Raw genomic sequence first — 16472 nt, forward strand, 5'->3', positions numbered from 1 at the left:
CATGGGAACATATCTAGGAACCTGGGGAGTTTTCTTTAAGCACTTTTCAGACTCCTTAAACATGAAAAGATTGTTGAGTGATATTGTTTCTTTTCATGCTCGTTAAAGGATTTGAAATGACATTTGTTTGGTATAAGTTTAACCCTTTTTTGAACCGAGTAGACTAATCAAAAAAAGGAATACTCTAGTCAATAAAAGTTAGAAGAGTTCTCCTTTGTATTGTTTTATCCTTTTCCAGCATTAGGAGACTAAATTTACAAAAAAGGAAAACCCTTGGAGTCTTCTTTAAATTCTTTTATGACTCCCTAAATATGAAAAAAATAATCGAACTTTACATTATCTAGACTCATTAAAAATTTAATGATCCATTTTTAATCCTTTTTTTGGACTCGTTAAATCTAAATGAAAAAGGTCACGTTGGAGTTTAATTTTTGTTTATTTTTCAAACTCTTTCAATATGAAAAACAAATCCAGTTATTCCTTCATTGGAATCGTAAAACTTAAACAATGAAGGACCCATTTGTAAATTGGGGATGAATAACTCCTTCCTAGGTTTCGTTAAAAATAGTTTGAGGTATGAGCTTATATTCTGAGCATATGTTATCCTCATCAAGCTTGCTTAAAAATAAAAAGTTGCTCGCCAAAAATGTTGGGGGTAATTTGGGGAGGGAATATATAAGCTCTATACGCATTTTATGGAAGTAAGTCACTCTTGAAGATGACTGATGAGCCTTAGTATTGGAACAATAATGTTGCAACTCCCAAGTTTACGAACTTAAATTATCGACCCGGGGTTCGTACAAACTTAAGTGGTGTCGAAACTATATGTGCAACATGAAATATGTCCTTCTTCTATTTATGTGATGAAATGAAGTGAATGCCATGAAATCCAAGCCTAAACTAATTGCAGAAATGTAAACATTAATGTATTTGTAGAGTGTAAATGGTACATCAAAAGGAATCCTAGTCTATCCAATAGAAATAACAATGTCAGAAATGGAAACCATAGATTAATATGTATGAAACAAAATGAAATCAATATTCAATAAATGAATTCAAAATATATTTTTTCTATCAAAGTTCATAAGGTGCTTCATAAAGTAATCATGAAAATCATCATTATGCTCTTCAAGTCATCACTATGTCCATTAACCATCACTGCAGAGGTGAATTGCAATGGAGAAGAGGCAAGGTTTAAGAGGTTTTTGGTATTACACAATCATGGCTTTCAAGCCTAGAGGTCATTATTCAAGCCTAAGAGACAAAAGCCAAGCTTCTAGAGCAAATATGGTCAAGTTTACATGTGTTATAGGAGTGTTGCAGGATTGCTACAAGAGTGAGATAACTTGCTAAATGCCCAAGTAAATGAAATGAAAAGGAGATGGAAATAACTTTTTTATTGATTATGATGTCCTAGGACTCCATTACAAGTGGAATCACTCCAAAATACACCTATTAAAACGTGCTAAAATATAGCAGAAAATTACTACATCTAAAAACCAAAAATTCAAGAACTAGTGAGCTACTTAACCTACCAAATGCCTAACCTAATCAAGTGAAAATTTTACGGGGTAGTTTTCTTTATTAAATTGAATTTTTTTATGACCCAATAAAAGTTGAATCAACTAAAATTAAGCTCATTAACAAGTTCTAAAAAATAGCAGAAAATTACTACTATTTTGCTAAAAGGGACTTCTAGAAATTCTAGATTTGTGAACTAGTAGAACAATCCAAGTAGCTCAATGATGAATATGAATTTTCAAAGATGTTCTAAGGATGAATCATTCTTGTGACTCTATAAATAACCTATAAAACAACTCATTACAATCATGTAACCAATATGATGTACAACTAAAGAAACATGAATAATAAATGCAAAAATAAGAGATGCAAGTAAAAAAGTCATTCAAAGGAAGTAAATAAATTGTACAAGAGGGATCTAAGGATCTTGGGATGACCAAACCCAAGGAAACACAAATTCGTATGGAATAAATAAATATTTATATGTGAAAAATGGCACCAAAATTCATTATTTGAATCAATCCAAGTATATCCCTACTAGAAATGAAAGTGGAGCTGCTAAATAACAAGTTTTCTCCACAACAAGACTAAGAAATACACGCCTCTAGAGGAAAATTTGAATTGGTACTTATACAAATAGATGAGGAAGCATTCCCCTTGGAAGGAGGCAACTTTCCCCTCCAAAATCCCTAAGAAAGTGGATCTGATTCCCAACACTAGGAATCTTCATTAAATGATAGGGAACACATTCCTATATTTTCTCAATCGGTGGAGCTCCAAAATTTGTCAATAATTTCATGATTTTTTTTAATTTACTATCCAATCTTAGTCCATCCTATATTAGGGAGAAATCCCCTATATTATCTCATTCAAAATTTACTAAATATTCTGCAAAATATTAGGCAGATAATAAGCAAGGATAAACCAATTTCTTAAGGACCCATTAATATTACGAATTAACTCTATGATTTGAAGGTATGGGGTCAAATACATATTTTAAGGGTATATAAATAATCAAATGGGCTTAATAAAATGGACAACTTTTGGGCCCATTATCTCCCCCTATTGAAATTGTTGTTCACCCTTGAGTAACTAGCCTTCTTTCTCTTCCCTGGCTTTGTCATGGTATCCTTTGGTATCTTCTTGTTGTCTTAAGTAGTTGTAGAGGTGGTTTATTCTAAATAGAACTAAACCATGAATGGTCTTGTTCTTGGAGGCCACACTAATCTTGATAGTAGTTTGATGGGCAGAATTGGTGTTGTTGTCCCAAATCCTCTAACTTCTTTGATTTTATAATCTGCATCCATTTCTGCATTATGCCCCTCTCTTTTTTCAATTAAAATAAGAGGGGTATTTCAAATTTATCAGGAATAATCCTTCCTGCTTCCACAAATTTATAATAGGACTCCAGGTCAAGTTGTAGTTTAGGCTCTTGGAGTTCATGGCTTCCAATTTATACCTCTTTTGATGTTGACGCCTCCTCCTGTAGCACTTTTTCTTTATCCTATAGAACTTTTTCTGAATTTGTTACTTCCTATAGCAATTTCAGTATTCCTGTAGCATTGGTGTCTAGTCCTATAGCAAGGTTGTTTCTTCTTTTAGTTTCTTAGTTTTGGTTGATATAGTGGTTGGACTTGTCATGGATGTCATAGGTTGTTAACCCTTGGCTTTGATGGAGGTAACCTCCTCAACTTTCTCTTCCCCTGAAACCAATTATTTTCTTGTTGGATAACTAAATTTTCAATTTCGATGGGGACTGTTGAAAGAGGTTGAGGGTGATGAAAACAAGGCTGGTGGTGATGAAAATAAATTTATATGAAAACGAGGCTAGTGGGAGATGAAAATGAGTGTAGGTAAAGATTGGGTTTGGTGAAGAATTTAGTTTATGGATGGTTTCCTTTATTGACCCCTGATACTTAGACACACAAAAGAGAAATTACATAGCACTCATGAAGGCCAAATAATTTAATTACATACCTTTCCTACATGTGGAGATGCTTGATAGTGTTGATGTTTTGGATTGAAGGATTGTTTTGCAGGTGTTATTGGAGCCAAATACTATGTTTCAAGTGTTGCATGGTGGCATGATTCATCATTGATGCATGTTGTCAAATATTTCTTACTGATGTGTTGATCCTTTTATGGTTTTATGGTAGATATAGACATGAGTGAGGCTATTTTTTTAGTGTCTTTTGTGAGTTTATTGGTTATCCCCATTGCTTCTTGCAATTTCTTCAGAAAAATATGAAATTTGGATAAAAAACGACAATATAGGTCTTTTTCTTTCATTTAGGTGCTCTTTGAATTAGCCACTATTTCTTTGCTAGGTTGTCAAGAATTTTGTAGAAACTAATCAAGAGGTCCTATAGTAGCTGAAGGATTAGGGCTATAATATTTAGATGTCCATGGCGACTAATTTCCAATTCTAGAGTTTTGGATGCCTTGATGTCTGTATGCTGATCCAAAAAATGGTGGTTGATCTGCTAACTCTTTGGGGTGTCATTCCCCATACTAGTTGTTCCATGCTTTGGCTTTGCTTTGGAATTTTTTTTGTAAATATTTTACTGAGATGTTCTTGACTGAGCATTGTCATTATAGGTCTTAGTGGATAAAGTTGTTGTTGTTGGAGATGATCAGTGACCTAGTAGTAGCCTTGTAGAAGTTTTGTGGTTGCCCAAGATTAAGGATATGAGCCCTTAATGCTTCATGTTGGTTAATTCTTCATTTTTCTGCTTCCAAGTGTTTTTTATTATGATTCTGGATGTGTTGTGTAGACTGCTACAGGACTGGATTCTTTCTTGTTGCAGTCACATAGACCTCCCTATGATCACAATAACCTTCACAAAATGCATCCAAAATCTCTGATAATTCATGTTAAACTCATGGACAAGGATTAAAAGCTTTGGTTGTGGTGAAAATTGTGGGAGAAGCAGTCAAAATGGGTTTTTTTCATTGAAAAAGATGGATTTTTGGACGGAAAAATAGCTAATGGTGTGGAGGATCAATGATGGAGGAGTGGTAAACTTATTTTTTATTACCCCAATAAAACATAGGATTTGACTCCCCTCTCTATGTTGATCACAATCCTATAGCAATTTTGGTCACTCGTATAGAAATTCTGGAACACTCCTTGTTATAGGTTATTTTGTCTCATATGATCAATCAACCTCCTAATGGATCATTCACATCCTATTCCCCCTTTACATACTCATTGCACAAAGGCTTATGCATGACTCTCTCATTCCCCACAATTTCTGCCCTGAACTGCATCATCTGAGCCAAATTTAGGACCAATGCACCCTGGCCTCTTGCTAGACAACACTCACCTGCAAGTTTCTCCCCTGTGGCCTATGTTGATCACCTACAAGTTTCTCCCCTTTTCGCCTGTGTTGGTTATAGAAATACGAGAAAAAGAGATGGAATCATGAAACCTCCATTTCTAGAAGCTTCCAGGATCTATTGTAACCATTTACCTCAGATAAAACACTTGAATCCTGTCCTGTCATACCTTGAAGTTTCCATCCCTTATTCTTAGATCTCATCTTCCCATCAAGAGTGGATTTCACTCCCAATATTGGTAAAAGGATAAGAAATCCCAACTTACCCCACTCCTCTATATATTTAAAACCTTCCATATGCACAGGGTTGGATTTTGGAGAGTGATTCTACCCATATGCTGTTGTGAAGAGAGTTACATTTTCATGAATTTGGGGTGATTGGAGGTACACTTTGTGACAAAGGAAGGACAAGTCAACAACTTGGAGGAGCTCTTCTACAAGATCGATGCCTATTTATGGTTGTAACTCACTCCATTTATATCAATACAAATATTTATTTATTTTTCCTATATGTGATGTCCTTATTTCATATATTTCAATACCATGTTGATTTCTTGGATGAAGTAGATAGATGATGCTACATAGATCTTGTAGTTTCTTGGCTTTTATTTTCTGGTTATGCAGGTTCTAATTTTGGTAGCTGGAGCTAAGATTACAGCATTAAACGCAAAGAAGGAGTGAAACATATGACATATTCCAGTTAGGTTTATTCCCCTCATCTACTTACTTTAGGGAAAACATTGGGTCCTTTTTCATTTTGGTTTTCTAGGTTAGCGACCAAACCTAGGGGAGATATTTCTGTCCGCAGTCATAAATCCTGCATAACACTCCTATAGCATAATTTTTTTATCCATATATCTCAAACGATAGATTGGATTGACCTGGAATTTTGTGATCATGTTTCCATCATCCTTATTCATATCCCCACAAAACATCTTGGCCAATAGATGCACAAATATCGAGATAAAATACAAATGGTTGTAGGTGATGGAGGCTAATTTCTTGAAAAGTGTTCAATGGAATTTTCTGAAATTCCTTGAGCATGTTACCATCATCCATATGCATCTCTCCATGAAATATCTTGACAAAAATATGCATATTTTTTTAGATATGGTAAAAACAATTTTTTCCCTATGTATTTTGGTAGTTTTGTAGCAAAACAAAACCTTCTTATAGCACTTTAGGAAAATGAGAAAAATGAATGGGAAAGACTTGGGAATGATGGGTAGATGTTGGAAATGGATGAGGCTGATGGATTGACATGGCCTTGTGATTCAGGAGCATTCGGCTCAGAAATATCATTGTATTTTAGTAGATATAGGGGGTCTTGTGCTTTCAAGGAAGTTGGTTTCCTGAGTATTAGATTAATGTAACTATTAAGGTTTTGAGTGATTTTAATGAGAGAAACTAGAATAGAGTTTAATTAAGAACATTAAACCTTTCTTATAGAGGTTTTTCACCATGGATCAGGTGATTAATCTTGGAACACATAGTGTAACATGCAATCTTATTTGCATATTGTGGGTATATGCGGCTTAGGCTGCATCATTATGGTGTTTTTGGCTTAGGTTGGCATCATTTGGTATCAGAGCTGAAAAAGGAAATTCTGTGTGTAAAAAAATTCTTTGGGAAATTTTAGAACAAAGTTATGTCTTGAAGGTATGTATATAGGCAAGAGGAGATTAGATTCTAAACCTAATAAATAGTAGACACAGAGATAAAGTGTAGCAGAATTTTCAAATGCAAAGGAAACAGAGAACAATCCATTCAAAGTGCAGGTGAATGGTGGAAAAAGATCATGCAAAGGTATTGAAGGTAATGGCATAAGAAGGTGAGAAGATTGCAACAACCTAGAGCAAGGAGTGCTTAATTGGTTCCAGAAGAAAGAACCAGAGAGATGCTAAAAGACTGAGCTCAGAGGAGAGAAGCTTAGTGAGGCATATGTAGCAAGAGAGACTTGTTACTGCATAGGTATTGTTGCAGCTCACAGGAAGATCATAAAGGCAATTCCACAGAGGATGTGGGTAGAATTGCTAAGGGATGAAGGAAGCTGGTAAGAATTTCTGAGTGAAAGAAGAGGTGGCAAGAACCTAGTATTTCATTTATGATTAAAATACAAGAGAACAATTGTGTTCTTAAAAGGTGCAGGTGAGTTGAAGCCTAGAAGGAGTACAGAGAAGTGCTCAAAGAGGTTACAGAGATAGAGAACCAAGTGTTTGCCAAAAGACCAAGTACAGAGGAGAGCTTGGTGAGGTAAGTGGCAGCAGGGAGTACTTGCTATTGCAGAGGCTTTAGTACACCTCATAGTAAGTGAGTAAGGAGCTCATGAACATAGAGGAGAAGATGACTATTGATAGTCATAGTAAAGATTTTGTGGAAGTATTTAATCCATGGAACAAAGGTATTGTGTTGCTGGAAAGAATGCTAGAGAATAAAGATTTGATGTAAAAAGAGATAATCATGAAAGAGGAAGAACTTGAAGAAATGCAGAATGTGAAGATGCAAGAGCTAGTGGATAGCAGTTTCAAACTGAAGCAAAGAGAAAGAGGTAGCAGTAAATGGCATAGTATGTACCAACCAAGGATATGCTGGAGATAGATATTGAAGAATTATGGCAATTAATGATGAAGAAATCCAGATGGAGGAAATTAGGAGCAACACGAAGAGTGATCAATCATAATTTGAACCTGATTGACAAGGAGAGAAAGATGAAACATAAGATAATAGACCTATAGTCACAGTAAAGGTGCAGAGCGTTTGGAGAGTTACAAATTAAAGTTTTGGACTCTGGAGGTTTTCTATCAACATATGAGAACACATGATTTGGAGATCATGAATGATTTCAACCTTGGGAGTTTGATGCAGAAGCATTCGGCTCAGAAATATCATTGTATTTTAGTAGACATAGGGGGTCTTGTGTTTTCTAGGAAGCTAGTTTCCTGAGTATTAAATTAATGTAATTATTAAGGTTTTGAGTGATTTTAATGAGAGAAACTAGAATAGAGTTTAATTAAGAACATTAAACCTTGGTTATAAGTGTTTTCACCATGGATCGGGTGATTAATCTTGGGACACATAGTGTAACATGTAATCTTATTTGCATATTATGTGTATATGTAGCTAAGGTTGCATCATTATGGTGTTTGTATCTTAGTATGGCATCACCTTGGTATTTTTGGATCATCTGGGCAAAGTAGGTGAAATCCCAAGTTTGACTTTCTTTGACTAGGTTTTTGATCAGCTTTTCTTTTGGTGTTAGCTTGTTCTTATTGCTTGTGAAGGTTGGAAAGTGCATGCATTCATTAGAGAGAGATACATGGAGAAAATATTTTTTTTCATTTTTTTCTTTTTTTCTTAGGCCTACTAGCTGCCTCATGAGGTTTTCAACTAGTAGGTCTACCTAGGCACCTCAAAGGAGGTTTTCACCTAGGAATTTGTTTCTTTCTTCTCTATTTTTTTTTTTCAGCCCATTGACTGCCTCATGGAGGTTTTCAATCAATGAGACAATATCAGGCACTCGAAATAAGATTTTCACCCGAGATTTTATATTTCTTCTTTTATTTTATTTTCCTCTTTTTCATTTTTTATTTTATTCCTTTATCCTATCCTACTTGAAAAAAGAAAAGAAATCTCTTTCAAGTATCAGAATACTTCAAATGGAAAAATATGTTTTGACATGTACTTAAATATTAGAGACCAACTGATTTAACTTTTATTATATCAAGCAATATTTAAGAAGAGAGGGATGCTCCATGGTGTTGATTTCCTAGAACCAGAGTTCAATATAGATGCGATTACCTTGTTTCACTTGACCATATAGATCATCTTGTATTTCTTACTTTTTCATGTTATTTAAATATTCTACCATTTTGTTATTATTCTCTTGAATGCATGGAGGATATGACGGTGAACATGAGGGAACTTTCTCAATCTCTGATTTAATATCTTCTTCATCAAGTGAAACCCATGATTCTTTGGTCTCCTCATTTGAATATTATTTTTATAAATGTTGTCCTTAAGTGAAATCAAGAGAATCTATTTTTTGCAATACTCTTCCTAAGATAAGATGAATACCATTTAGGTCATGAGGATTTTTTTACAAGTGTTGTACCTCAACTTTGTAAGTGGGTTGAGTTACTAGATTATTTGGGTTTAGAAATGGTTGGATAGGTAGTTGAGTGGGAGTGGATATTTTAGATGGATTTGCTTGGGGTTGTGGTGAAGCTGAAGGGAATGGTAGGGATAGCATGGAGTTAGGTATGGAGGATATTGAGGATATTATGGATTTCTCCCGTAAGGTCCTTGTCAACATTGTTGCCAAGATTGATTTTGGGGTTGAGATGTCTAACGTTGTCAAAGAAAGGGTATGTTCCAATTATTTTGGGATGGATGTCCATAACCTTCAAATTGTGAATTAGGTTCTTGCATCATACCATGTTGACTAGGCTTACATGGTCCTCTTGGAGCCACATAACAAAGCTACTTTGGTGATTGACTTGCTACATTGTATTCTTGGTAAAATTCCTTTAACCTTGGTAATGATGGGAAATACTTAGTAGCATGTGATTTTGCATGGATAACACAAATATCAACATATTTTCTCATTTTTAATTATTAACATCTCTACTTGTTCTATTTTCTCATTTTTAATTCTTAACATCTCTACTTGTTCACTTATATTTCTAAGATTTTTTTTGTAATGTTATCAAGAAAATTTCCAAGTTCAACTTGACTTACCGATCTTGATGCTAATTTACATACTCTTTCCCTTCTAAGTAAGAGGGTTTTTAGTGTGACAAATCCTAAATGATGTAATTTTCCCTCTTACCATTATACATGAATCTCTCTATTAGATCCTCAAGGATCTCATCTTCTTTTTGAGTCATTATAAATATTTATTCTTTAAGATGATGATCTTTATATTTTTCTATAAATACCATTTGCATATCATTGCATGACCTTATTGACATTGTCCCTAAACTCATGAACCATTTAAGAGCTCTATCCTTCAATGTTTCCAGAAACAATATCAATTTTTGAGTGTTTAATAAGTAACCATAAGATCTACAAAAGATTTCAAATTTAAAGAGAAAGGTTTCTATATCCTCGGACCTCATACCATGGAAGTTGGGAAGGAAATATGGAGGGATGTTCTTCATATGAACACTGATATCAGTATTTTCAATGGGAAATCCAAGAGGATCTTCCTCATTGTCATCATCTCCATCCATTTCTTATACCTTCTCTACCAGCTACTCTTTGTTTACCTACAAAAATGGATGGTGATATGGTTCTTACTGCACCACATGATCAAATCGAGGGTTGCAGTTTTGAAGAAATTTTTTGTTTTTATGCTTTTTTGAATGAAAATACTAATGCAACACAATTTTCTGTTTTTGAAATGAAAGATGCCTAATGCAATTTTTGTGTGTTTTTGTAGAAAGTAAAAGAAATAAATCAAGTAGAGAAGGAAACAATGCATACTTTGACACCTCCCTGGAAATGACGCCAAAACGTGACGAGCCTCGGTATTGCAACAAGAATGTTGTAACTCCCAAGGCTACCAACCTAAATTATCAAATCGGGGTTTTTATGTCAGAATGATATGTACAACATCAAATGCATCCTTATTTTTTTGATTTGATATGTTTAATTGAATGCCATTAAATCCACACCTAAACTAATTGCAGAAATGTAAACAATACCCTATTTGGAGAGTGTAAATTGTACATCAAAAGGAACTCTAGTCTATGAAATATAAATAACAATGTTGGAAATCAAAACCATTTCTTCAGATGTATGAAACAACAAAAATAAATAATTATTCAATCACTACATTCAGGATAGATTTTTTCAATCAAAATTCATGAGGTGCTTCATAAAGTAATAATGAAAATCATCATTATGCTCTTGAAGTCATGAATTTGTCCACAAACCATAACTATCGAGGTGAATTTCAATGGAGAAGAGACAAGGTTTAAGAGGTTTTTTGTCTCACCCAATCATTGTTTTGGAGCCTAGAGGTCATTATTCAATCCTAAGAGAAAAAAACCAAGCTTTTGGAGTAAATTTGGTTAAGTCTACACGTGCTACAAGAGTGCTACAAGAGGTGCTACAGGAGGCCTTGTTTTTCTACAGGGGTGAAATAACTTGTTGAATGCCCAAGTAAATAAAATTAAAATGAGATGGGAAAAATTTAGTTATTAAGCAGGATTTCCTAGCACTACATTCTGAGTGGAATCACTCCAAAATGACCCTGTCAACACGTGCTAAAAAATAGCATAAAATTACTACTCTAAAACCCATAAATTCAAGAATTAGTGAGCTAGTTAACCTACCAAATGCCTAAACTAATCAAGTGAAAATTATATGGAGTAAATTTTGTTATTAACTTGAATTACTTGATGACCCAATACAAGTGTAATCAATTCAAATGAAGCTCATTAACATGTTCCAAAAAATAGCAGAAAATTACTACTATTTTGCTACAAGGGACTTCCAGAAATTCTAAATTTGTGAACTAATAGACCAATCCGAGTAGCTCAATGATGAATATGGATTTTCAAAGATGTTCTAAGGATTCATCATGCTTTTGAATCTATAAATAACCTAATAAATAAATAAATAAATAAATAAAATTAAAAATTAAAAATTAAAAATTCACATATTTATACTTTTTTTGTGTTATTAATTGGGGATACACCAAGGCCCTCCCATTGTGGATCACTTCCTATAAACTTCAACACATTATCTAGGAAGTTGATTTAGAAACCATTCAATACCTTAGACCTCACATGGCTCAATAGCAGGTTTACTTCCCTTCAATGATAGGTTTACATAATTGAATTTCAATCAATTGATTCTATGAGTATTCAAATTCAAGTAATCTATTCGTGCTTAATAGAATTTACTCGAGTACATTAAGGGAAATTATCATTATTGGTGGTTTCATTCGTGTTTGTCAATGGTTTTCATCATTAACCTGTGATTAGACAGTTTCTACCATGTTCGACCTCAACACATTGATTCACATGGTTAGATTCGTACTATGGTAAGATAGATATAAATACCTCAGATCATGTTTGTTATATCTACGTTGTGATGGAGTATTTTGAGTATTTATGATTGTTGCATAGATCCGCCGTGTATGTTTGGTCGATATGTTCATATTGAGTCATGTGGATATGTACCCATGATGTATATTCATGCCCATGACCTTTCTCATTTCACATGGATATTTGCATGTCCATAGCTATGATTTCAGTCGCTTGTATTTTAAGTATGGGAATTCCTACCACAGAGATGATTTTATTATATTGTAACTCCTTGATTGCTGTTGGCAGGTTTTTAATCAGTCTATTCCTTATCTCAACACCTTTGCATAATGAAGTACTTTAGTTATCATTGCATTTCTAAATCCATACTTTAGGGGGCATTATATAACACATTATTTTGTCGCATTCATGGCAATTGATGTCGTACCCCTATACTTTTTCATTTGAAGCAAAGTTTCCAATAATCCCTAAATAAGATGGAAGAAAATACTCTCCATGAAAGATGAAAAATTTGTTCAAATTCCTTTAGAAAGTATAATTCAAACATATGTCTCATGTTGCAATAATGTTTATTATTGTAGGTTGCATACCTGAAAAACTATGATATTGTTGTATATTTCTTCACTATAGGGTGTGACATTATTTTAATGAAGGTAAAAATAATATGAGTGAGAGGCTTCTAGAAGATAAGTGTCATAGATTGAATCTCTCCTAATCATTTTGGATTTGGCTCAAATCCATAATTTTTTGGATCTCAACCTACTTCCCTTATCATCCACTAATCCTCTTTGGGCCTATAAGTATATCCATCTCTCATTGAGAGGGATAGTTAGTTAAGCTAAAAAAGGCTTTGTCTTTGGTAAAATTTCATTGAAGTATCCAACCTATGGCCTTAAGGCTTTTGAAGGTAAGGTGTTTACATGAAGGACCACTAGAAGGGGGCCTATGATATCAAGGAATGATCAAATTATAACCTCTTATTTCTCATAATAAAATTATATGTTCCATTCGCATAATTATTGTCTATTTGTTTGGAATTTTTTGGTATGTATTTATGATCCAGGTGGCTCCAGGGACACCCACAGGACAAAGAGGGCTTATGGAAGCTCAAAAATCAAAGTGATTAGAATGTTTTCAAACCAATACCAAAGCCTATGTCTCATTTTCTTGATCACAATGGTGCAAACTGTTCGTCAAACCGAGATTGTATGCAAAAGTTAGAGTTAGTCAAAGTTTGGGGTTAACTAGGTGACTTGGCAGACTTAAGGAAAGCACAATTTTTCAGAAATATAGCCACCAGAATCTGGCCAACTTCTGGGAGAAATTGCGGCCTCATTAAATCATCTCCTACGGTCAAATTTGGGAAATTTTAAAAATGACCAATTGTTTTTTTAAATAATTTTTTTTAATTATATGTGATGGGTGGCGGGCCATGACCCCCACCAACCCCTCCCCCCATACAACGTAGCATATATGGGCTATCAGGAATTGGACCCACCCAGCCACATGGCTTGACCGCTCCGTGAGCGGCCCAACCCAAACCATCACTTAAACAGTCAACACAACAAACAGTTACAACAAACATTTAAAACAATACAAACACGCCCCTGTTTAATCCACGCCAATTTTATAATAAAAAATGACAACTGTTGCATGTATTTTTTGGCAGAGGCGGAATTTGATCCCCCAAACTCTTGCCTCATCACCTCCATCCTAACCAACACGCTAATGGCGCTTCATTGACAACTCCACCACCCACACGTTTATATAGCCCTTCATTTCATTTGCACAAGGAGGCGAATTTGAACGAAATGGGATGCACTAAACAGATGAACAGAACCATGTTTTGCAGAGCCGAGGGGAACCATGTGGTAAAAATTTCGAGAGAAGAATCTTTTGATGCTATGAGGAATCTTTGAGATTCCATGGGGAGGTAAAATTTTAGTTTATCAGAATGTAACCAATTTTACAGTCATTTTCCCTAGATTTTCATAGTGAAAACAATGGTGAGGTTGGATTTGCTTTTTGAGCAGTAGATTTTCAAATTCCCAGCGGAGGAGAATCTTCAATAATCTTGAGGGAATCTTCTAGATTCCATGGAGGCTAAATTTTCCCAGATTCAGAATGCAGCCAAATTTATACTCATTCTTCTCAGAATTTCACAAGGATCTCAATGGTGAAATCAGTTTGCTGATTTGAACAGCAGATCTTTAGATGACCCAGAGGAAGGAATCTTTGAGGAATCTAGGGGAATCTAAAAGATTCTTGTAGTCCCAAATTTTCACTTTGTCGGAATTCAGAAATTTGATGGTCGATTTTACACTATTCGACACCACGAATCCGATGGTATAATTAGATTTTCCATTTGATCATTCCAATTTTCTGCTACTTTTCAAAGTGGAGTGCAGGTGTCAACATTCAATGTTCGAGTAGTCATTATGATGGTATTCTATGCCACAAGATTAATGGTACAACCAGATCCAGCAGTTTATCATCCTCTTCTTCAGATAACTCCTTGATGTGAGGTATATCTAGTGTGATCATGTACTTCTTTATTTCTTTGCTTGAAATGCATTATGTTGTATAGATCCATATTTGACGTTTGATGTGGGATCTTGTTTTGTTCTTGATGTGAGATGTACTTATTCTCATGTTCTGATTGAGATCCATTTTTCATCCTGTTGATGGGATACTCATGTGTTGCCATGTATGTTTGAATTGAGATCCATTTGATGCCATGTTGGCGAGATGCTTATTATTAACATGCATGAAATTATGTCGTGTTGATAGGAGTCCTTTCTTGAATGAGATTTCCTGCAGTGGAACATCTCTTGGAGCCACTCTTGCGTGAGGGAATATTCCTTGTATGATAGAGAAAACACATGCAGGTACATCATCACTCTTTCCAGCACTTAATGCAGTGGCCTACTCCATCTTATCACCGGGGCCCAGAGACGTAGTTCCTATTCGACAAACTCTGTTATAAATGTCTTGTGTTATATGTTGTTGATTCTTGTCATGTTCCCCCTTCTTTATAGCATGTGTCTATGTTCCTTTATGCTCTTTTAAATGCAATTCTAACAACATCATGGAGGTAAAAGATCTTGGTTAAACCTGGGAGTTGAGTCAACTCGGATCAAGTTTGTTATTAGAGAGGGGCTTTGCGTGGATGTGAATTGCGAGCATGAACAATGGAATGTGCAATGATGGAGGATGAGAAAGCGATGTACGAGATCATGCTCATTATTTCCGAAAAGGTGGAAATAATGTATGAAGCTCTACAAAAAGAGACAGAGGAAAAGCAGTGATTGCAGCTTCAGTTGCAAGCCGCAGAAGGTGCCATGGAAGAACTAAAGCACAGCCACTAGAGTCTCCAAGCAGATAATGTTGAATTGAAGATGCTTATAAACGAAGAGAAAGAGGAGAAATAGAGTTTGCTACGACAACTGCAAGCTAAGCATGAGGCCTTGGAAAAGATGCAGTGTGACCCATATGAGGTAAAAGGTAATTCTCTGAATTCATGTATATTTCCTAATGACGATTTTGCTATTTTTGAAAATCATACCACAGCGATTAGCTCGAAACTATTGAAGAAAATGGGGTATGAAGGAAAATGCTTTGGAATTAATGGCCAAGGTATTGTTAACCCCATCAAAGTAGAGGGATTACCTCATCCAGAAGGACTTGGGTATGTCGGAAAGTAAGTTGGGGAATGCGGTGAGACAGCCAGTGAACCACCAACAACAGATGATGAGAAACCCTCATCAGTTCTTTCCAACTCGACATTGGACGTAAAATATGTTGATTTCCCTTCAGTTTCATCTTCATAGAGTATGATTTCTATTGGAAATGTGTAGATGCCAATTGTAGGGACAAACATGAGGCTCCTTACCAGGATGAGGTACAAGGAGGAAAACAAACTTGGTTTTAATAACCAAGGCATGACTCAACCATTGGGGGTTGTGCAGAGACCTCAATTTGTAGGCTTGGGATGTGGAAAGTTTGTTGTAGGTTAACTCGATAATGCAATATAAATCAAAGTAGAATATTATAACCTACTTCTACTATCAATTTGTAGAATCTTAAAGATCGAGTTGAACAATATAACCAGAAGAAGAAGAATCAATGTACATGAAACACATGAAAATACTTTGGGGAAAGCCTCAGCTAAAAACCCCACTATCTGTATTATCATACAAGGTGGAAATACATAGCAATTATATAAAGCCTTAGCCCTCACAACTAGCCAGCTCTCAGTACAATCCTCACAAATGCTCACAGGAAATCAAAGCTTCTCTCAAGCCTTCCTCTCTACCCTCCAAGCTCTTATTTCCTTGTGCAATTCCTCTAGGATGATCTCCTCCAACCAAGTGGAAAACTAATCTCTCACACTGATCTCACACCCTATCAGAACTGCAAAATCCTCAAGGAATTATTCCTTTTGCATGCATGAGTTTTCTTTATAAGAAAACACATGCAACTGATAGTACATTGTCCTTGTCTTTAATCTCAACTAGATCTTTCTCATAATAGACATGCATGAGTTTCTGAAGAGGGA

Source organism: Pinus tabuliformis, chromosome 5_1, assembly GCF_031772625.1.
Source record: "Pinus tabuliformis cultivar Carrire ecotype Pingquan chromosome 5_1, CPIR1, whole genome shotgun sequence".
In the NCBI taxonomy this organism is placed as follows: Eukaryota; Viridiplantae; Streptophyta; class Pinopsida; order Pinales; family Pinaceae; genus Pinus; species Pinus tabuliformis.